The following is a 22,452-nucleotide window of genomic DNA, read 5'->3' as shown; positions in this document are numbered from 1 at the left end:
TTAAATTAAAACAGCAAATTTCCCTTTGATGGTCAGGTGGAAGACAGCTGTTACGACAAAAGAATTGCTCGAATTGAAAATCGTAAGATTATTTTCTTATCACCTAATTTCGAAAAAGATTATTAATCTGTAGGAAAGTCGCTAACGCGCTATGGAAGTTTTTTTTTTTTTTGAAATTAGAAAAAATCGCGGCGGTTTGAACAAAATCAAATTTGCTCCTGTTTTTTGACAGTTTTTTTTAGACTAAAATAGGAAAATTTAAATTAAATTGGAACTTTATATCTTTAGAACTCTTCCTTTGGAAGTGGAAACCGTTTTGAAAAACACCATTCGGAGAAAAATACGTGTTAAGATTATCTCGCTCCATTCTCCACTCTCTTCCCTTTTTACAAGAAACGCAATAGAGACCATAACAATCTGGATTTCGATTTCAAAATTTGTGGGAATGTTTATTGCAGTGTATACTATCCGATAATGCAACAAAATACTTTTTTTTCGAAAATTTCACGTTGAGACGATCCCTTAACGCGAGCATCATTTTCACTGATATCTGTAACAACCTTGTCTATTGTCAGTTCCACGACAAGCCTTTGAAAGCAAACAATTTAAAATCGAACCATCATTGTTCCTTGTCAGAACTTTCATTGCAATAAAATTTTCATTTTCTCCCTTTCCCCCTTATTTCTTTTATAATTGCGCCAAAATGTAGACTATATTTTGTAAGCCCAGCGGAAAGACTAAACATTTTATTGAACCCCCTAACCACAATAAAGGTTAAGACCCTCCTTTGTTGGCAATACTTTATTTGAGCCCAAATTATTTTGAAATCCGACAATGAAATAGTATATATGTGGACTAGTGTCTCAGCTTTTGACTTATCGATGTGAAGTTCTGTATACGTCATTTTTTCTCCAAAAAGCTGCTATTGGACCACCATATATAGACGCTGTCATACAAACTGAGCGATCAAAATCCTCAACTTATATGAGACACTTTTTTTGACGAGATGTCCATACAAAATTTTCGGGGATTATTGTATAAGGTAATGCCACCATACAAATTAACTTATTGGAATCAAGTACTTTTAGGGAATCTGATTTGTGAAAGGTATAAGAAATTCGAACCAACTGAGTTTAATACTATATCTTGTTATTTGTTGAATTTATTTTAATAAACATTCCAAAATGCATAGCTACGTAATAATTTCTGCAAAGCGATCATTGCACCAAATGAGTAAAATGCCAGCATACCGTTATTTCACAAAATTTTATGGAAACTCGCGTATTCCTAAGCACTTGTGTGTCATATCGGGTTGCCAAACGTAGCAAGTTGTTTCAACTTGACTCAGCTCATTCCTGCACTTGCAGATTTATGCAGCACTTAAACTTGATGCCCGTTATGTTGCTTATTTCTATGGAGTTTGTTATCATAATAACGCTTAGGAGAGTCGTAACAAACAGAATATCTGCGTATAACTTTGTATCTATGTAAGTGAGTGTGCGTACATTTACATATGCAGCACAATTTCGTATAACAAGTGGAGTTGCAGTAATTTAAGTAGTCGCATGTTGCATGTAAATTGCATACGTAAACTTGCAACAGCAGAGGACACACTCGAACTGTTATTTTGTATCTGACAACATTTTAAGTGGAGTGCTTTGGAGTTGAAGTGTATAGTTATGAGTGTGTTTGTATAAGAGACCGATATGTTGATGGTTATATTAGCTGGAGGATTTTCATGAAACTTCGCTTGAATTTGCATATTCATAGCAACGCTGGCTGCCTCAATGCGCTTATGGCGGCACAAGCGGGTCATTAAGGCTTAGCAATGTCAAAAATTGATATTGCCAGTTTTGTAAGCGAAAACACTTTCCCTTCCACTTCTCTTTCTTTTGTTTCCACCTTTTTCGCCGGAAATTTTTCAACTTTCACTGAAGCATCAGCGAAGTCTTACTTGTGCGCTTAAATCGTATTCGCCGCAAAGCGCTGCTTTGCGTGCCCCCAACGGCTGCTGGAGCAGCGGGGATTACAGCAATGTCGCCTGCGCTGGAGTAAGCGTAAAAGCTTATCATGTCAAAATAAATTAATATTAGGCAGATACAGTTGCGAGTGCTACTCAAGAGCAACTCAATGAAAATACATTTTGCAGCAGGCAACGGGGGTGTGGCGGTTCTCTTGTATAAAAATTGCGAAAAGCAGCCAAAAATGGTGTGCTCGAATCGATTTACTTATACATCACCTCCAGTGCGTACATACATATGTATGTGTAAGTGCGGCGCGACAGCCTCTCATGTGTGCTGAACTTAGTTACTCATACGCCCCGTGTTATGTTATCAGCCCGTTAGGCAAGCAAATCATTCCTATGTTGCGCAAGCAGTAAGCGAAACATGAAATTTTAGCATTTTAGCTGTTGTTGTTTTTTATTATGGTGCTGTTTTTTCTGTGTTTTTATTGTTTGTTTTTTCTGTTTATTTTTTTCTATTTTTTTCTCTCTTCTGACTTGCGTGCCAATTCGATCTTGCCCTCCATTGCCAAGTTGATAGGTCTGCGCAAAAAATTGGAGTTCCCGTTATTTTGAGGTTGTATCCGCCAATTTGACATGCCTTACACATGCATAGTCGGTGTTGTTATGTATTTTTATGTGTGCGCTCGCATATTTATAAGTGATTTTTACGCGTATCTTCCGTTGTCGCTCGTTATAAGCTGATACGCGTGTCGATGTGCTGCTAGATGAATATATTTGCATGCGAATGTGTGCATTGGTGGTGCAATAACTGTTATCGCGCACACTTGAACACTTCCCAGTAGGAATGCCGATAAGGTGATGGCAAATGTAAAAAAATATACGAATTTGATTGGTCCCACAGGAATTTACAAAGTTTTTTAGTGTATAATATTTTTTGATTTATTTCAGACCATTCCTATTTACAATGACAAGTAAGCAACGCTTTAGCCTGTAGAAACTCTCCATTCGCATGTTAATCAGTTCTAGCTAAGAGAGATGGACTCGGATTTATATCCTATTTAAGTACGCTCCCACGAGAGAGAGGTCTACTATTCAGAAGTGTTGACGGCCTTACATATTCCACCAGAAATTGTGGAATTTTCGGTGAATTTAACATAGTGCAATCTTCTTTCAAAACTTTAAACGCGTTTTTCTCGAAATGCTATTTTCATAGATTAGATTAGGTCGTAGGGTTAATCCAAAGTCGATGGATCTCACTTGGACAGATATTGGGTTAAAATCAATCAAAGCAACTTCGTATGTTTACCAGAGGTAAGTCTACAAAGTTATTTCAATGTCAATCTGGCCAATGCCGGACAATAGAGGAGATAATGGCAAGATAAGTCCACGTCGCTTTCCTCCTTGCAGATTTGGCCGGAACTTGTTAGACAGTTATCAGTCTGAGCATATGTAATTGTTTGCCTAGAGCCAATACTTCAAAATATCTCTGACGGTTCACTATTGGTCAGAAAGCCCTGCAGTTGCTTAAGTTCTGTTTTTTGACGATTGCTCGCTGAGCCCACTGGTGCTTCAAAGGTCCAACGTCAGAACGTAAGAAGACATTGAAAAATCGACTCACTTATAATCGGTTGGTACTGAGAAAAGATGCCACTAGGAAGTTCCAAAAAAGCAATAATTTTCTTCAACTCACATTCAAAATTAGCCCCAAATCCAGCTATAAATATATTTAATCCAGATAACAACAACAACAAGTCTCCTAATAATCTACCTCTCAATAAAATATTAAGTCAAATCAATAAATAGGCACCAGCAGTTACCAAAGTTGAAGAATGAAATAAGCCCGAAACAGGGGTAGGCCACTATAAACAGACTCTCATACAAGTATAATATGGAAGAAGCTTGAAGCTACGGCTTATGAGTTTAAACACTAAAAATTCAAAACCAGTACTCCGTTCCCAACAGCTTTCATCCCACAAAATCCTTTCAGCTGTGTGAGCTGAGAAGAAATCGCCAGGAAAAGGTTTTGCTATGCGGTGATCTAGACGATTCGTCATTGCATTCGAAGTAATGAAGAATTTAAGCACCCCCGCTATATCTACTGGTAGTTGGGGTTATTCTAAGTGCACCAATTGCCGATGAAGTTCATTCTTTGAACACGCTCCAACTCTTTGGCTAATGTGGTTTTTCCAAACATCCTCCACCAGACAACGACCCCATCAATCATTATTGGCTTCACTATGGTTTCATTTCGAAATAACACCTCATTTCGTGAGAGGCTCCCCCTCTTTCCCATTGCTGCTCTACAACAATATATGGCGACTGATGACTTTCACACACTCTTTTCGATGTTTGGTTTCCCCAAGAGCTTCCTATAGAGGATAAGACCGAATCTCTTCACCCTATTTTCCAGCTGAAGAATAAAGTCTTCCAACGGGTGGAGAATATATCAGGAATTTTATATTTGTTAGTAAATAAATATACTTGGCTCAGTTTAATTTGGATTTACGCCCATTTAGCAAACACAGTTGGGTTCTAGAGTATACGTTGTGAGGCACTTATAGCCCATTTCCTCGAATGCGTCCCGTAATTTACAAGTCCATGAATCTCTTTAGAGTTTCAATCTCCAATCTGCCTCTAAGCCGACGGATTATGAGCTCATTTGACTTAGTTTACTGTGGTGAACGCCAACAAACTGCATGATACCTTAGTTGCACGCTAAATCTGTGTGGGTATAACGTCGCCGACGGCCGAGGACGTAAAAGGCAATTTTCAGAGTCAGTGATTTCTGAATCAGATCGACACTCAACTCAAAATTTTCAAATGACGTTCTCAGATATATCTTACATACATATGTCTTATAATGATTAAAGAGAGAAGATTTTTGAAAGTAATTTGAACTTTTTACGCAACTCTGAAGAATAAATTTAGCCACAAAAAACGAAGTCTTTGTCCAAAATCAATCAATATTTTATATAATGCATCCATCACTACCTGTATTCATGTATTGAATAATTTAAGTGACTACATGGATTTTCTCGGGTAAAAAACAGTCTTTTTTCGACAATTTTTTCTCATATAAAAAAAAATATTTGATTTTCTTATTATTTCAAACATATAATTGACACAGAAATTCTGAAATGTTAGGAAAAAAATATTTAAAACATAATTGACACAGAAACTCTGAAATGTTAGGAAAAAAATATTTCAAACTCGGCCATTGCGACGCATTTTTGGTGACCCCTCGGAAAAAAGATGGCAGGATAACTCCTTACAGGATCATCTCAAAGTGAAAAATATGTATTTTAATCAAAACCTTGACTTAGAACTTGGAAGAAGGAAGAAGGAAAAAAACTGAGAATTGAATTTTTTACAGTCATTTTTACAAAAAGATAAAAATTTCCCGACATTTTTTTTCAAACAGTAGTAATCGAAAAAAAATTCATCGTGAGAGTCTTTAAAAATTGTATCTCAAAGACATGTGTAGAATTTAATACAGATCGAATTCAAAAACAGAGTTTCGAGAAAAACGCGTTTAAAGACGACGCACTTAGCCCAGCTAGCCTCGAGCAACTTGTGCGCTCAAGGCTGTATCTCCAAATCAACTTGAAAACTTAGGACAATATTCTAGAAGTGTTGTAGAATTTAATTAATATGTAACCCCTTGAAAATCGCAGAGAATTAAAAATATACAAAATTTCTCAAAAAAAACTATAATTTTAAATTAAAAACATGGTGTCTGCAAACTTGCAACTAGATATATAATTACTAAAATTTTTAGAATTTAATTAAGATAATTAATGAATATCATAGTCTACAACCCGCTTCCTTTTACTACATAGCCGTTTCAGCTAAAAACAACTTTTATCTATTGTACACTTGTAATAATATTGTACCAGTAATCCCTAATAGAAATGGTTACTGAAATAATATTACATAACTCGCTAATTAAAAGCAGCAAAGGCAAATAGTTGACTTCTCTCAAGCATATCATTTTCATATAGCAATTTCATGGTATTCATATCTCTAATATTTTCCTATTGAGGTGGCAGTCCCATATATAGGTATACTTATGTGACACATAATTTGCCGCTGGCGTACATTTCGGTTGCTTGTAACAATTGTTTTGCTTCCTACCCACCAAGCAATGTACTTACCATATCCCCCCACCCTCGGCAACAATTTTTGTCAATTTTGGCAAGCAAACGCTGTTGTTGCCACGCTTTCGGCAGCAATCATTTTTTCATAATCTTTTCGAGTCACATTCCGCGCAGCGCAATGATAATAATCAGCTGTTGCGTATACGCCATGGCATCGCGCATACAGATAATCGAAAAAGCTATGTATATGTAATGCAAAAATCATGTCAATCATCGTGGTGACTTACACACAGCCACTTAATGCATACGTCAACAAAATAACAGCAACACATAAGTGGCATTAGTACAAAAACAACAACAAGGAGCACAAATATATGCATATAGTACACGTAAATAGGCGAGGCAATCAAAATTCGTGCGCATTGAAACAAACGCAATGAATACGTGTGTGTGTGTATTGTTATGTATATATTGCAAAAATATATTGATTATGTAACAGAGTACATTTTGGGCGAAAAAGCTGATTACTTTTCGCATTGACGTCAATAATGCAGTGCGATGGCTGCCGACCAAATCAAAAATAACGGAATGTCGTGTTTGGCAGCAATATTTATTGGCTCACTTTCTCATTGCCACACTCATTTGGTCACAAATATTTTTCATTGTGGCTTCCAAATTGCTTTTTTCGTTATAACTGCCGCTATAAGTAAGCGAGTTTCATTAGGCTCTGCCAATTTCGTCCTTTAGCAGCTTGTTTGTCGTCTGCAACAATTACGGCAAATACATATGCGAGTGAATGTGTCGATATTTTAATTAAAATTTAGATTTGAATTTTAGCTAATGTAGCTGTCTGCAATTTAAGCTGCGATATGTTGTAAAATTTCATCAGGATTTTAAATATTTTTCTTGAAGTCTTAAGGATAATAAGTACAAATAAAAATATTTGGTAGCAGCATATGCAGACCGCATTGTGTTGATAGTATCACGGATGTTTGCTGCCACAATCAGTAGGATTGTGGAAAGGGCCCTACGGTTTAACTGATGCCTTTCAAGAATGAAACCAAAATACCGCAATTTAATTTTTTCTTACTCGATGGTAGATCATTTACGCTGTCCGCACTGCCAAATAAATAAGGTTGAAAACGATACCAAGGTTAGAATAGGTTTTGTGGCTGATCAAAGATCACACGTGGACTACTATATGTATAATAGTTCTTTGTGAGGCCATAGAAATGAAGAACTCCTGTGTTCGAACTTATAAATTAGCAAAAACGCTTAGTAGCTAATACAAATTTGTGCAAGCGTTTAATTTACGTTCCAGCCAGCTCCTGGGGATGCCTGAAAGTATGCGCTTCCAAGGGTTGAAGTCTTGAGCTCACAAACGCGGGACAGTCAAGGAAGTTTTGAGGCACTTTCACCTCATCTTCTTCCATACAGCTTCTGCAGATGGCGTCTGGTAAGATTCCCAGCATTATTGCGTGGACGTCAAAAGGCCAGTGACCCGTTAAACACTAGATCTCTTGCGATCGATCTTGGGCCAAACGACTTTTGCGACAGCACATTAACCGATGGTAGCCCAGTGCTGGCCAAGCTTCCGCGAAGCCCAACAACTAGTCGATAACAAACTAAAAAAAATTACGTTGGAGAAAGCGTATGGGCTATTACTACAAATGAATACTAAGCAGGAACAGGGGTCTTAAATCAATATGTTATTAAACCAATTCTGGCATAATGAGCATTAATTTGGTGGCCAGCATTAAAAAAGCACTATAGTATCAGGAAACTGAATGGAATACCGATAGCAGCTTGTTCGAAATCAGTAACCAACTGCAAGTCAACAAAGCAGATGTAGGCCAAATATGATAAAACTAGAACTAAGGACTTGTAACATAGATCCAGGAATAATATTAAAGACTTACAGCTACTCTAACGAAGCACTAGCCTTTTGCAGAGCATGATTTTAAAATGGACTAACAACATTTGTCGCAGCTGCTAGCTAAAGGGAATAAGGAAACCGTTTTCCACTTTTTCTGTTAATACTCAGCTCTGACATAGCCCATAGACAGAATACTTGAAACACATCAGACACCTAACCTTGTATGACTGTCTATAAAAAGCATTGCGGTTATTAGTGGTCTCATTAAAATGATCTAAAGCGCAAAAGACGTGTTTAAGCGCAAAGACGAAACGAGATTATAGAAGTCCAAAGATTCTGCATCAATTCAGCCTGAAGTAAGAGTACTCTTACCTACACTCTTACCTACTTTCATATTGTTGCATATTAAATAATATCTTGAAAATCAGTCAGCTTGAGCCCGCTTCCGCTGCTCACATTCATACTAATTGCTGACAATTCTCTGCGCAAGTCCCACTGGTGCAATAGATGTTGGAGCCATTACGCAAACAACGCAAACCGGCACAGGCTCATAAATATAAATCGTCGCGTCACTTGAGTCCAATTAGTCAAACACTTTGCGGCGCCAAGCGCTCACACACATACCCATACATGTGATGTCATTGTTTGTTTATCCATTAGCAGGTTTAGTTTTCGCGTTTTCCTTTTGCTTGCTTTCCAGTGCCTTACAGCTTCAAGTTGTTGGGAGCACACATTAACTCATGGTAAGTGTGTGTGTGTGTGGTTGACAAGCACTACGCAGTACCTTTCGCCGTTGTTCTGGCAGAATTGCCGATTTGTCGTGAGTTTAATTGTGTTTTGTTTTTTCAATTTCATTGAAGAACTTATTTACAATCCATAACGGCCAAAGCGAGCGTCCCAAACCGCGCACACACTCAGACGTATATTTAAACGAGTACATTCGGTCGATTGTGCTTCACTCCGTTTGTACCTTTGATGAAGGCTTCATGCAAAAACAAACAAATTTTTATTCATTCAAGCGTACGTACTCATTATGCTGTCAGGAGCTGATTTCCAGCGCAAATGGTGTGAGTAAAATGTGGCGATTCAATGTGGGAACTCATCGCGGACCACAAGGAGCGTGGTAAACGGGGGTGTCAAAATTATCGATGTATGTATTCAAAAACGAAAAAAAAACAATTGCCGCACCATCAATGTTTTATGAAATATTTTAGTTTTTTTATTGTTTTCCGCCGACAACTGACACCCTTGAACCGCTGCCAAAACGAAAACTGTCAGTAACACGCCGCTAATCGTTCGTTAAAAAAATTCATTACTGATCGACTCAAGTAGTTCGCTCAATTCATGGTGTTGCTGTTGTTGTTATTGGCTTACCTCATACACATACATGCATATCTTCTTCTCCTTTATTGTTGTAGACACCGCTTACATACATATACATATACATATACATATAATATAAGCATCTCTACACAGTGACTATGATGGAGAAATTTCAAGTTACCACTAAATATTTATATTTTCGGTGAAAGTAGGTAGTAGGAAAGGTATTTTCAACAAAACGAAAAGAGAGGCAGAAAAACTTGGGTTCGAAAAGCTTGAAATGCTGGCTAGCAGGGGTTCGACCCAAAAATTTTTTTAGAACTTAAGACAGTAAACAAATGGTTTCCAACCCGCGCACAGCTGCTGTCAAGATTTCTGTCTAACACAGACACCCAGAGAACACTCGAATAAGAGAGAACTGTGCTCTATACTGCTAAATGGCGAAAGCAGTGCTACGATGAATGCAGAATAATATGCGCCAAAAATCTATCGTGAAAACATTATTGCCATTATTGTGTCTTGCCATTCGACTGAGGTGAAAAAATCTCTATATCGGCTTAAGAACGAAAAACTCATTAGCTAAGCCAAAATCGAAAAGAACCTCTTCGAACCGTTCGATACCAGATGAGGTTTTAAACAGAGTCATATGTCTTCTTCAATATAATAGCGGAAAAAGTGAGACGTGCCCCTAATCTGAACCGCAGTGGCACTGAGTAGTCTTAAATTACAAAGCTATTGGGGTATGCAGATGCTATTGGCATCATAAGCTTTAACAACAGAGTCGTCAGCGCAGACTTTTTCAACCTAGAAAAAGTAGCAGAAGACGGAAGTCTTGTGGTGAACTAGCGAAAGACAAAGTAAATTAAAGCCACACACAAAAATTCCTTGCGTCTTTGGAATTTCGACACTGTTGGCAGCTATAAAAAAGTGAAGAACTTGGAACCAGCATGAATTTCAACAATACCATTAAGAGCTACTTTGAGATCAGTAGACAATTGTAAAGTAGATCCCGACAAACAAAAATAATGCTCTATAAGACTGTTATTTTCCATCTTTTATGCGTCGTACAAGCATCAATGATTACGAAACGTGTTGGGAAAAACTCGGAGCATTCGATCGGGTGTAAAACTGTCAAAAAGATAGACAAAACTGGTGTAGTTTTGTGTTCTCTCCCGGTTTTAGTCTCGAAGAAGAGGACAGAAACAGTTTTGTGGTGTTGTTGACGAAACTCGTACATTTTTTTTACTTTTAAGAAATCGAACTAAGAGAAATTTAAATTATTTATTGAAATTTTTAAGAAATAAATAAAAATAAAAATAATGTTTTTCCTTTTTTATCTTCGCTCCATTTTACTTATCTGGGAATATAATTAAAAGTTCCAAAGCACTCATAATATATTAGCAAGAACCACTCAAGGGTTAAGAAACACAAAGCCACCACATATTTAAAGTTTCGACCAGAGAAAGCTGCATGCGGTTCAGCTAAACAGTATCGGTTGAAGTTGATATTGCAGATGGATGAAATTTAACCATGGCCGTTTTAAACGCTTACAAGCCGAATGTGTCAACGCTAGTGCCTTATTACCGAAGCTAGCGGCCAATTTGTGAGATAAAACAATGAAACTCAGAGAGCATTTTTTTCTTGTAATAAAGTGTCATAGATAAAATCGCGACAATAATTCGCATAGCCTTTATATACCTAAATTAACTATTTAAAACTTCCGATTGACTGTACATATACCTTATATATTGGTATATATGTAAGTTGTCTTTATTAAACACAGAGAGATGACAGCGTGTATTGATGCCAAAAATGGATAAAACCGGGTTTACACTACCTGCAGTCATCTTAGGTAAGGTAAGGTTAGTGGGATAGGCTAAAGGGCTACGCATAGATCAACTTTCGTCCTTACCGATGCCAAATGGACTGTCGTCTGAGAAGTAATAATCACTCAGAATGCCAGCGTTTGGTGTGAATAGCTGCTGCAGCGTTCATAACAATACTCTTCCAGTTTTCGCATAATGCGAAACAAGTTCACGAGAGATGCACCATTGTTTCTGTGAAGCGTTGCTCTTAGTTTAGTCTCCTTGACCTGTGCGCTCACTTCTGCAAGCGTGTGCCGGCACCGGACTGTGATCAGAAAGTATTTCAGTCATGTTCCTATGGTCCCTTCCATCAGGAATGAGTATACGTGATCTTCTTATACATAATATAATAATGTAAGCTTCTAGTTAGTTTTATACTTTTGCTTCAAACAATTTCGAAAGTTATTATTATGCCATGTTTATTCAAAACAACAAAAATAATAATAATAATAATAATTTTGTTTGTTTTGAATAAACATGGCATCTCTAATTAGCACGAAATCTGAAACAAAATCAGTATCAAATAAAACAATATATATGAAATCAATAAAGATATGTCAAGCGCACACCAGGATGCCCAAATATTGTAGACAAATGCATGTCACATGTGCCAGTATTTCATTTTCACCAACGCTCCGTAGAGTTGTATCTCAGCTAATATACCTAGGACGGCTCCATGTGTGAGTTACAGGTTTCTGATTATATGTGCGAAATCATATTTTATACAATTCAATGGGAGCACATAAAAAGACAAACCCAGTTGTGTGCCCCAATACTCGGCGGCTACACAACATAGCGAGGCATTGTGCTACCGGAAAAGGTGACAAAGTTGCTCGTGTGTTTTTATAATAAGGTCTCGCCGAGGCCATGAAGTTAGTGATTTTGGCATGGCGTTTGCTGCGTTCGAAAGGACTGTTATTATCTGAAGTTGTTATTAGTAGGTGATAATAGCTGCACAGCGTCAGATTTTCCCAACTTTCGCGATGGGCGATTCTTTTATGGAAGACTCATATAAAGGCTGCTGATAAACCCAAAGCCTGCGTGACCTAACCACCTTTAAAAGTGCTCGCCCCATTTTTGTTATATCCTTCGGTTCACCTGTATTTTCGAACAACACCATGATGTGTCCCCACAAACAACAACAATCTTCCTCCGCCCCGCCGTGAAACTCTCACTACAGTGTTGTTTTGTTCGCATTCAGCTCCTCGTCGTTATTGTTATTGTCGTTATGGCTTGTTGCGTTACATGTTGCGGCTGCCACAATAAGTAGGCGGCGTTGTTATTTCAGCTTTTATAACTCATTGTTCTGCGGCTGAAATATGGGATGTCACATGTGATTGTGCTTGTGTGTCTGTGTGTGTGCGTGTTGACTCTTCGTAATCCTTTGTGTTTGTTCTTTTTGTTTGTTTTCATGAATTTCTCTTTCGCTTTCACGGGAAGCACGTTGATTAAGATGAAAAATGTCAGGGTCTCTATAGTTGCATGCCACAAAGCGCACAAGTATGTCAATGTTGTTTGTTGCTGCTCGTTTGTTTGACGACAGCCTCGCATGAAATAATCATTTGGGCGGTATTTTTCCAATAGCATATCCGCTGCTCAAGCACATATGGGGCTTTTATAGTGAAAAGATTTGTTTGCGTTTCATTTTCAATGAACATGAAATCGATTGACATACTTTTGGCACAGAAAACACTCCTTATTAAGAACGCGGTTAGTATTGAGAGTTTTGAACTAATTGTACATATATGCGTTGAAGGCCTTATGGAAGTGGCTGGATCTACCTTGTACGAGCTGCAATTAACCATTGCATAAAATTATCGTAAAAGGCTCCGAAATAACCGTTTTTTAGGTTAATGCAACCACAACATTGGCGGAGGTAATTTCTGATTCCCTCAATTTCATTTTAAGGTATTAAAGGCCGATGTCTCATTAGGGGGATTTTGGTTGTCCTTAAACATCTTCTTCTTCTTTTCGCTGTTTGGCGCCAATTGGAAATTCGGAGTTTAGTGGATATCAGTGCAGCGAAATTAATGACTGGCCGATTTTCGATTATTGACAACAACGATACTTTGTCCTTTACCGCAACAGCTACCGGCTTGCGACTTGCGGAATATGTTGGTGCTCTCTACTTTGGAAATAGACGCGGTCGTATGTGGAGTAAAAGTGCAAGGGCGGTCAGCTGCAGCCCCTAAAATCTTAGCAATGTTGATGATTCTACCTAGCAAGAAAGGACACTATCCTGCGGATCCTCAAAAGCTGATCTAGGAATGAATCTGGTACAAATGTCTTTACCTTCTCGATGGAAGAAATTCGACTCAATAATTATGTTGTTGTTTTGAGTAGAAAGAGCGTAGACACGGGACAAATTTACACTGAAATTAATTCAATATATCCAATCAATATAAATTCACCAGCGTATTAAGCTAATGCTTGCAACAACATTTGTGTAGCACTGCGAGCATTACTATATATATATCATTATATATTACAGATTTATGTAAGAATATACGAGTACAAATATATATATTTTCTCAATTCAATTGACGAAAAACAATCGGCAATAAGCCTACACACACTGCAGACCGAAAACTGAAACCCAAACAAATTAGTTGCCCGCGGCGCTCAGAGCAACATTTCGCCAAGCCAATTGGAGCGCACACAAATCTCTTGTACGCAGCTTGTGATAAATACATACAAATATATAACTATTGAGAAATTACTAAAGCAATGGTACAATTTTGACGCTGAATATTGATGTGAGCTTACAGGAATACATATGTAGATATATTGTTACATATTGGTACGTATATACATACAGTGGACCAATAAAGTTTACATACACCTAGTTCTATTAAATTTCGACACGTTTATTTGTTTCAAAATGGATAAATTTTGTGGTTTTTTCTATCCATTTCAAAATATGTATATTTAACATTAAATATAGCATATCAAAATATTTTTTTTTTTACACAAATAAAAAAAATTTAAGTTAAAGCTTAAAATGAGCATAATTTATATCAAAAAAGTTTACGTACACTTATGATTGTTTATATAAATCAAAAGTAATTACAATACTTTTAACGGTTTTTGGCCTACATTTTGTTGCTATTACTGTCCCTAGACATCGTTGTATGCTCCTCACTCAATTTCTAGAATTATTTCCGGATATTTTGACCCACTAAGTCCACGATCCAGCTTTTTGGCCTTATTTTGATGAAATTCGATGTTTTCGAATACGGTTTTCCAAAAAGTTCCAGATATTTTGAATAGGATTAATGTCTAGCGATTGCGGGACCTATGGAGTTATTTTTATTTCCATAACAACCATTCACGTACAAGATAAGTTGTGTGTTTTGGGTCGTTATCCTGTGGTAAATAGAAATGGCTGCTATTAACAGCCGATTTAAGCACACTTAAAATTTAAATCTTTTTCTTAAAATGCTCAGATACATATGCTTATACATTTTTGAAATGTACACAAAAAAATAAATCCCCAAACAGTAAGGAATTTGTTGAAGAGTGCTGGTTATCATAGACGAGTCGCGCGTCGTAAGCCATACATATATAAGGTTAATAAAAAGAAAATGTCGGCGTTTGCTAAACAATATTTAAACAAACCGTATTGGTTTTGGGAAAACATTGTGTTCACCGACGATTCAAAATTTAATAAATTTGGTTCGAATAGATCACGAAAAGTGTGGAGAAAGATCAATGAAGAGTCGCAAGGACAAAATGTATTGCCAATGGTAGAGCACTGTGGGGGTAATGTTATGGTTTGCGGGTGTATGGATGCATCTAGAGTTGGACATTTGGACTTTATTAGTGAAAACATGGATAAGCATATGTATCTGAACATTTTAGGACAAAAATTTAAATTTTAAGTGTGCTTAAATCGGCTGTTAATAGCAGCCATTTCTATTTACCACAGGATAACGACCCAAAACACACAACTTATCTTGTACGTGAATGGTTGTTATGGAAATAAAAATAACTCCATAGGTCCCGCAATCACTAGACATTAATCCTATTCAAAATATCTGGAACTTTTTGGAAAACCGTATTCGAAAACATCGAATTTCATCAAAATAAGGCCAAAAAGCTGGATCATGGACTTAGTGGGTCAAAATATCCGGAAATAATTCTAGAAATTGAGTGAGGAGCATACAACGATGTCTAGGGACAGTAATAGCAACAAAATGTAGGCCAAAAACCCGTTAAAAGTATTGTAATTACTTTTGATTTATGTAAACAATCATAAGTGTACGTAAACTTTTTTGATATAAATTATGCTCATTTTAAGCTTTAACTTTAATTTTTTTTTATTTGTGTAAAAAAAAATATTTTGATATGCTATGTTTAATGTTAAATATACATATCTTGAAATGGATAGAAAAAAACCACAAAATTTATTAATTTTGAAACAAATAAACGTGTCGGAATTTAATGGAATTAGGTGTATGTAAACTTTATTGGTCCACTGTATATATATATCACTATGTGGGCATAGAAGGGTCTGTGTGTGTCTTAAGGTCTCATATGCGTGTAGGTGCAAATTGGGTGGAGCTCACAAGCGTCTTATGGCATATTACACACAGAGTCGCATATAAGCTTGCGTATACTCGTATAGGGAAGCAACTCATTGATTACTAAGCTGTCGCACACCTGCCCTCTCCGCTCTTTGGCCAATTTCCTTAGATGCTTCATCATGTACATGTGCTGGCTAATGCTTGCTGATAATACAAATGCAGACTCATTTGTTCTGCATGCTAATTAAATTAATTAATTACACACTCATTTCACAAATGCGTGGATTGTTTTGTGCCACATGAGGCACAAGGTGAGGGTGGGAGTGAAATGAATTTGTTGTAGATATAGATGTAGATAAAGATAAAGATAAAGATAAAGATAAAGATAAAGATAAAGATAAAGATAAAGATAAAGATAAAGATAAAGATAAAGATAAAGATAAAGATAAAGATAAAGATAAAGATAAAGATAAAGATAAAGATAAAGAAAAAGATAAAGATAAAGATAAAGATAAAGATAAAGATAAAGATAAAGATAAAGATAAAGATAAAGATAAAGATAAAGATAAAGATAAAGATAAAGATAAAGATAAAGATAAAGATAAAGATAAAGATAAAGATAAAGATAAAGATAAAGATAAAGAAAAAGATAATAGATAATAGATAATAGATAAGCTACCATACTTTATACTCTAAACACGATAATTTATAATAGATATCGGCCTAAAATTTTGCTCACGTCCTTTCTCTCTAAAAAGCAACCTATTGGAACCTCCGATATCGGACAACTAGAGTATATAGCTGCCATATAAACTGACCGATCTGACTCAAGTCTCTGTATGTAAAACATTTTTATATGACAATGTAGTTTCATGAAATTTAGCACAGTGTATCTAATCACCGCTTGAGTAATAAGGTTAAAATTGCTTATTAATCAAGTCATCTAAGTATAGGTCCAGGAGACGTGCTCTTTCTGTGAAGTCGGACCCTAGAGCGACGTTGGTAGATGTGTTGTGTTATTCATTGGGTTTCCAAGGAAGTGGTTAGAAAATTCCGCATAACCGGACACCCTTTGTTGCAGTATTTTTTCCGGCTAGAGGAGCTGTCCACATACGGAAACGTGACAAAAACGTATATAAATGTATTTTTGGAGCCAGAACTACTGTAGCAGCACTCCAAAAAATGGGAACTACAAATTGTACCTAATATCTTTGCACAGTTTATAATACCTTGTCCGGTTATCGGAGATAATTCGAACGAAATATTACAAAAATCTTGTCCGTGTCCGGTCATTGGAACATTTTCATGTAATGGGAAATTTCACTGTAGAAACGTAGATATTTTCACCTACCATACAATCAATATAATATTTCAACTGCATTCCAGTTAAATAATAACTTTTCGCACTATACAAGCACCACATATTTTTTTTTCATTTCCACTTTCCGAACCCCCATGGCTGGGTGGATAGTTCGCAGTCGACCTTTATTGAAAATTGAAAAGTTTGCTGCAGAGTTTAATCGCCATTTTACTACTTAATGGCTGGCAAATCAATTCGCAATTGGGAGCCATAAAAATTTGTTTGCACTCACAAAGGAATAATGCGAAAAAGTATTGAGCTCTCAGCCCCGGCTAAGTGGTCATGGCCGTGTTTTATAGTTTTCCTGCGTGAATCGCTGCGGCTGGCATGCATGTTGTTATTGCTGTTGTTGTGCTGTGCTGGCTAAAGGTCAAGTCACTCGTAGTAAAATGGCGCATTTAAGAGAAAGTTGTGCCATATATTTTACGAGTTGGCTCGCACGGATTGCGTGTTATGTGTATGTCCGTGTATATGTGTGCACAATTGATTCCGTTCCGTTGTTGTTTATTTGCCTTTTCCCAATGCCAACGATTATCGTAAATTATGGCGAAAGTTTTGTCGTGAGTTTTATATATGTGTTTGTGTGTACATATGTATATATATATATGTATGCATTTTGCAGAAAATTTCAAACTTGCTTCAATTATTGATTGTCTACTAATTGTGTTGAAAATAGTTAATGGATTTTGGCAATTGCTCAACTTGAGCAAAAGAGAGTGATGTCAGGGTAGTTGAACCCTTATGGGGTTTTCGCAAAGCCGCCACAATTTTGAACTGCCATTTGGACCCAGCAATGCCATTTAATGCTACCATAAAATTTCGTCTGCTCAGTTTCTAGGAAGCATTTTTTCACTTGAAGAATCGCAGTGACTGAAGAACTACAGTGTATAGATTATATGTTCAAATAGGTCATATACCTGAACCACTCCAGGTTTATTTGCGCGATCAGTTAAAAAATGAAAGCCTTTAGCAGAGCCCTTGCGGGGATCGAACCCGCGACCTTTGGATTAGAAGTCCAATGTGCTATCCACTGCACCAAAGGGCCGCTGTATATGAAACAATGATGATCGTAACAAATTTTTGTAAATTCATTAATTTTAAACATCGACTTTATACACAATTTACAACTGTTTAAATAATTAAGTAAAAAACTTGTCTAACAAAATGTGGTATAGATTCCAGACATATGGGAACATCCCTTGAATTATTATTAAGCAGTTTAAATTATATGCTCACTAATAATTAGGAGCATACCACATTAATTGATGTTGCAATGGAAGATCCATTTCGAGGTTTCCTACTTTTTTAAAGACAAAACACAGAAACCGTAAATTTAATGGGGAATCTTTATTATCATTCGAAAGAACATTATCTGGCATTTATTTTTGGAAGATTGATGCGGTTTGGGGGAAGTGGCGCCGTTTTGTTGATCACAAATGTCGGCGAGATCACGAGCGTCAATCTCAGACATCAAATATTTGGTTATCATGGCGCGATTACGATCGCCATTGATGGTCACGTTCTCACTAGCATCCTTTTTGAAGAAATATGGACCGAAGATTCTACTGGCCCTCAAATCACATCAAACCGCTGATTTTTTTTTTTTTTTTGATGGAAAGACAGCTCTTGAATCCCTTCCGGTTGCTCTTTGTCGGAAATGAGGCAATTTTGCTTGGCCTTCAAATCACACCAAACCGTTGATTCTTTTTTGTTTTTTTGTTTTTGATCAAAAGACAGCTCTTGAATCCCTTCCGATTGCTCTTTGTCCCAAATGCGGCAATTTTGCTTGTTTACATACATGCCAGATATGAGCTTCATCGCTGAACAAAATTAGGCTCGAAAACGTCCGATCTTCTTAGAACTTTCCAAGAGCTCATATAGTTAAGCGTTGTCGCTTGGAAGGTCGAGCAGATTTAGTTCTTGTATTTTGTATGCTTTCAATTTAAGATCTTGACGTAGTATGCGTCAACACGTTCCATACGTCAGTACGCGAGCCAGTTACTGCAAACGGCGCCGTATCGACTCTCCACGGTCTTCGTGTATACCTACGGCTGCTTCACTGCGTGCTGTACTTGGCCTGTTCGGTCGAATATTATCCAATATTCACATAGTTGGATCTCAAAATGGGTGATGGTGTTGAGAATGGTACACTCGGTAGGCCTATTAGTTTGACCACAAGTTGAGCGAAGCGCGCGAAACACATCCTTTGCAGAACGTGAATTTTTGTAATAAAGTTCAACGATTTGTAAAAATTATTCAGACGTTAGTCTTTCGATGATGAAATGAGATACAATATTGAACAAAAATAACATGACAGCTTGACACGAGCCAAGCGTGATTTGTCAAAAACACAATATTAAAAAAAATACGTCCGACCGAATCACCCGTTATATGCTCACTTTTTGTTAGGAACATAGAAATATATGTATGTTGCATAACCATCGTTAGAGAAAAGCGAAACGAACGAACTATAACAGTTGTTCAAATAGTTAGGCTCTAACATTCTTGTGATATCATCTCATCTAACATATGTATGACCGAAAATTCGTATGCGGTGCTTCTTTCTTTGCAGAAAGAATTCTTCTCTTTGCTCCGCTTTTCGCTCCACTGTATACATAGTCTAAAACCGGCTGTCTAAATAAGTTGAAACAGCTCCAATACTTCATATTATTCCATTCTCTTATTTCTTGTCAAATAATTATAATACTTTCTCATAACATAACATTTTTAAATTAAAAAAATTATAATAGTTTTATATATAATATAATGTATAATATAAAATACAATTCTTCCGGTTTCAATTTATAAAAATACTATGATGAAATCAGCCCTTTTAAGCTACTGCTAAGCACTACTGCACAGTCCTTTTATTATTTTGCTAAAGTGACGTCATTATAGCATGCCTTTGGGAGATTGTACTACGAACTTCCGGCTATATTACAAGCATGCTAGAGCAATTCTTTTCTTAAAGAATATTTTACTAAGTATGAACAGGTATTGTGACCCTGATATTATAAGTATTCGTATTCTCGAAATTTTTTTTCATTTGAAAAACAGCCTAAATTCGCAACCACTGCAAAAATATGCCTTCTTCAAATGCTATTTGAATAAGAATAGCATAAATTTCGACCAATTTCTTTGTAATACTATCATATGTACTACACAAAATAAATGTTCAACCACAAATATGAAAGCAAATGATGAAATTTGTTAGAGCCTCAGCGGCGCATAAATTTGGCAAGCAAAGAAGAGCAGAAGTACAGACAAAATTCCTCGGCTTCCTGCGCTTCTCACTCAACCCAACATTTGAACAATGCAAATCAAATCGAACTTAAAGTATGACTAGAGTGGCAATTTAATGTACTCACAGCCACGCTCTCAAGCACATCAATGTTTACAAAGAATGAAACGACTGAGTATAATGTAAGGATGGACACTCAAGCGAATTTATGAAGCACTTAAACGAGTTTACAACATATTTCCATATTTCTGTGCCAACACAGCACTGTATACACCACAAAAATCAAGAATTACCATATTATTTGTCGTACACAATCATATTATGCCCCCGAAACATATGCGTTAAGTGAGTACGACTCGCACTCATATGAAATTTTGCAAATTGAATTTCGAATATGCCAATAATCAGCAGAAAATGTTTGGTAGCGTCATGATTTCTTAGTAACTGATTCTCAATTCAAATATATTGGCAATCAAAGCGGTTTATCGTCTCAACCATTCCAACCATACCCACTCGTGTCCATGCATGCCGTAGTGTCGCGTTAACACTGCTCACGCTTGAGCAACCGTCTGTTGACGCTCGCCGCGCCCTCGGTTTTACGTGCAGGAAGTAGCCGCCCACAGACACTATGGCTACATGCTGTGCTTTCCAACGCTTTCTTATGCACGCCGTTGATTGTTATCAATATTGAATATTTTGATGTGCCAACATAGTAACTGACTTGACAATTTCCACTTTCACATTTTGTTGGGAAACTCAGTTCGTCCTTCGATTTTAGGTTCGTCAAAAGTTTTTTATTTCTTATAAATGGAGCAGGGGTTAAGAGTCTTGCTCTACGTATACTTGTGGGTTGGCTAGTCTTGCTACTAAGTGCCGCCCCGCATATCATTGACCAACTGAGATTAGCATCGGTCACACACACTTGACTTTGACAAGTGGCAACGACCATAGAATTACTTATCAACTTAGAGGGTTTTATGACTAAAAAGACGTAATGACTTTAAAAATACCAAGCAGGAAAGTACTACGCGAAGTTTTTTGAAAAAAAATTGCAATATTTTTAAGAAATGGAAGAGGTATAGGTATAGTTGAGCTGTAGTTGAGGTAAACTTGGATCAAATTTGCTTAAAATGAAATTACTTATGTATATATTTTTGTGGTTCACATAGAAGCTATAATGGTAAAAATATATCAAAGATCTCAAATTTTGCATACTACTTGTATGTACCAAGTCCTTCTTACCAATCTACTTGTATTATGAAAACGCAATGATACCGTTTTGAAAGTTGTCGTTTATTCCTAAACGCCTTTCAACTCATAAGTCATTGCTGAAGAAACGTGCAAAAAATTGGTGTTTCTAAACACAATCTGAGCCCTTGCGGGGATCGAACCCGCGACCTTTGGATTAGAAGTCCAATGTGCTATCCACTGCACCAAAGGGCCAGTTAGTTATATCTTTTTGTATGTAAAATGCGTAGTGATCTTCTTCTTAACTCAAGAAACACGCCCTTACTTTGAAGCCAAGTTCAACCTACAGCCAGCTGAAGACGGCAAATTGACACACTTGTGTGTCAGATCTGTAAAGACATACGCAGCATATGCGGTAAAGCAAATAACACATGTGGCATCATCACTATCTTGCACAACGTTCCACTGTGTGCCCAGCCTGAAACCGGCTGTGTAAACACGTTGAAACAAGCACCAATGCTCTCTTTTTGTTCACGCTGTTATTTCTTCTCAAATATCACATTTTTAAAGCATTTTCAAATTGTGAGTAAAAACCAATATTTCGGATTCGAATTAACATTTAACCTTGTTCTGAGCACAACCGAATGGTTCAGTAGTAATGGTTCTATTTATTTTGCTAAGTGACGTCATTATAGCACACTGCGAACTGTATTTCAGTATAAAATTAATGAAATCTTCATTCATACTCCGACCTAAACACCTTACTACATAGAACACTGGTGGACATAACCGCAAGGTGTATGGCTGCGAAAGCTGCCCCCAGACTCAGAAACTATGGGTACTTAGTTGACAATAGATCTATTACTTCAGAGCGCAACCTCCTTCAGAGTTCGCTGACTGTGCACTCAAGGCAAGTGGACAGATGAAATCAACGTGTTTTTTTTGTGAAAATGAAATACTAGTTTTGAATAGGAAAGTAAAAAAATGTATTCAAAGTATGGACCATTGTG

General features: G+C 36.8%; 1 protein-coding gene and 2 non-coding genes across 4 annotated transcripts in view; 1 reads left to right on the top strand and 2 right to left on the bottom strand.

Annotated features, from left to right (window-relative positions):
• LOC120769265 (ras-GEF domain-containing family member 1B) overlaps nucleotides 1-22,452 on the top strand; it is a 243,140-nt gene that overhangs the window by 27,903 nt on the left and 192,785 nt on the right. The gene's annotated exons all lie outside the window — the stretch shown is intronic.
• Nucleotides 17,986-18,058, bottom strand: Trnar-ucu. Its single transcript has one exon. It is a non-coding gene; the product is annotated as a tRNA-Arg (tRNA).
• Trnar-ucu lies at nucleotides 21,624-21,697 on the bottom strand. The gene has a single exon. It is a non-coding gene; the product is annotated as a tRNA-Arg (tRNA).

This window comes from Bactrocera tryoni, chromosome 2 (genome assembly GCF_016617805.1).
Source record: "Bactrocera tryoni isolate S06 chromosome 2, CSIRO_BtryS06_freeze2, whole genome shotgun sequence".
NCBI lineage: Eukaryota > Metazoa > Arthropoda > Insecta > Diptera > Tephritidae > Bactrocera > Bactrocera tryoni.
This window is presented reverse-complemented; position numbering and strand designations above follow the sequence as displayed.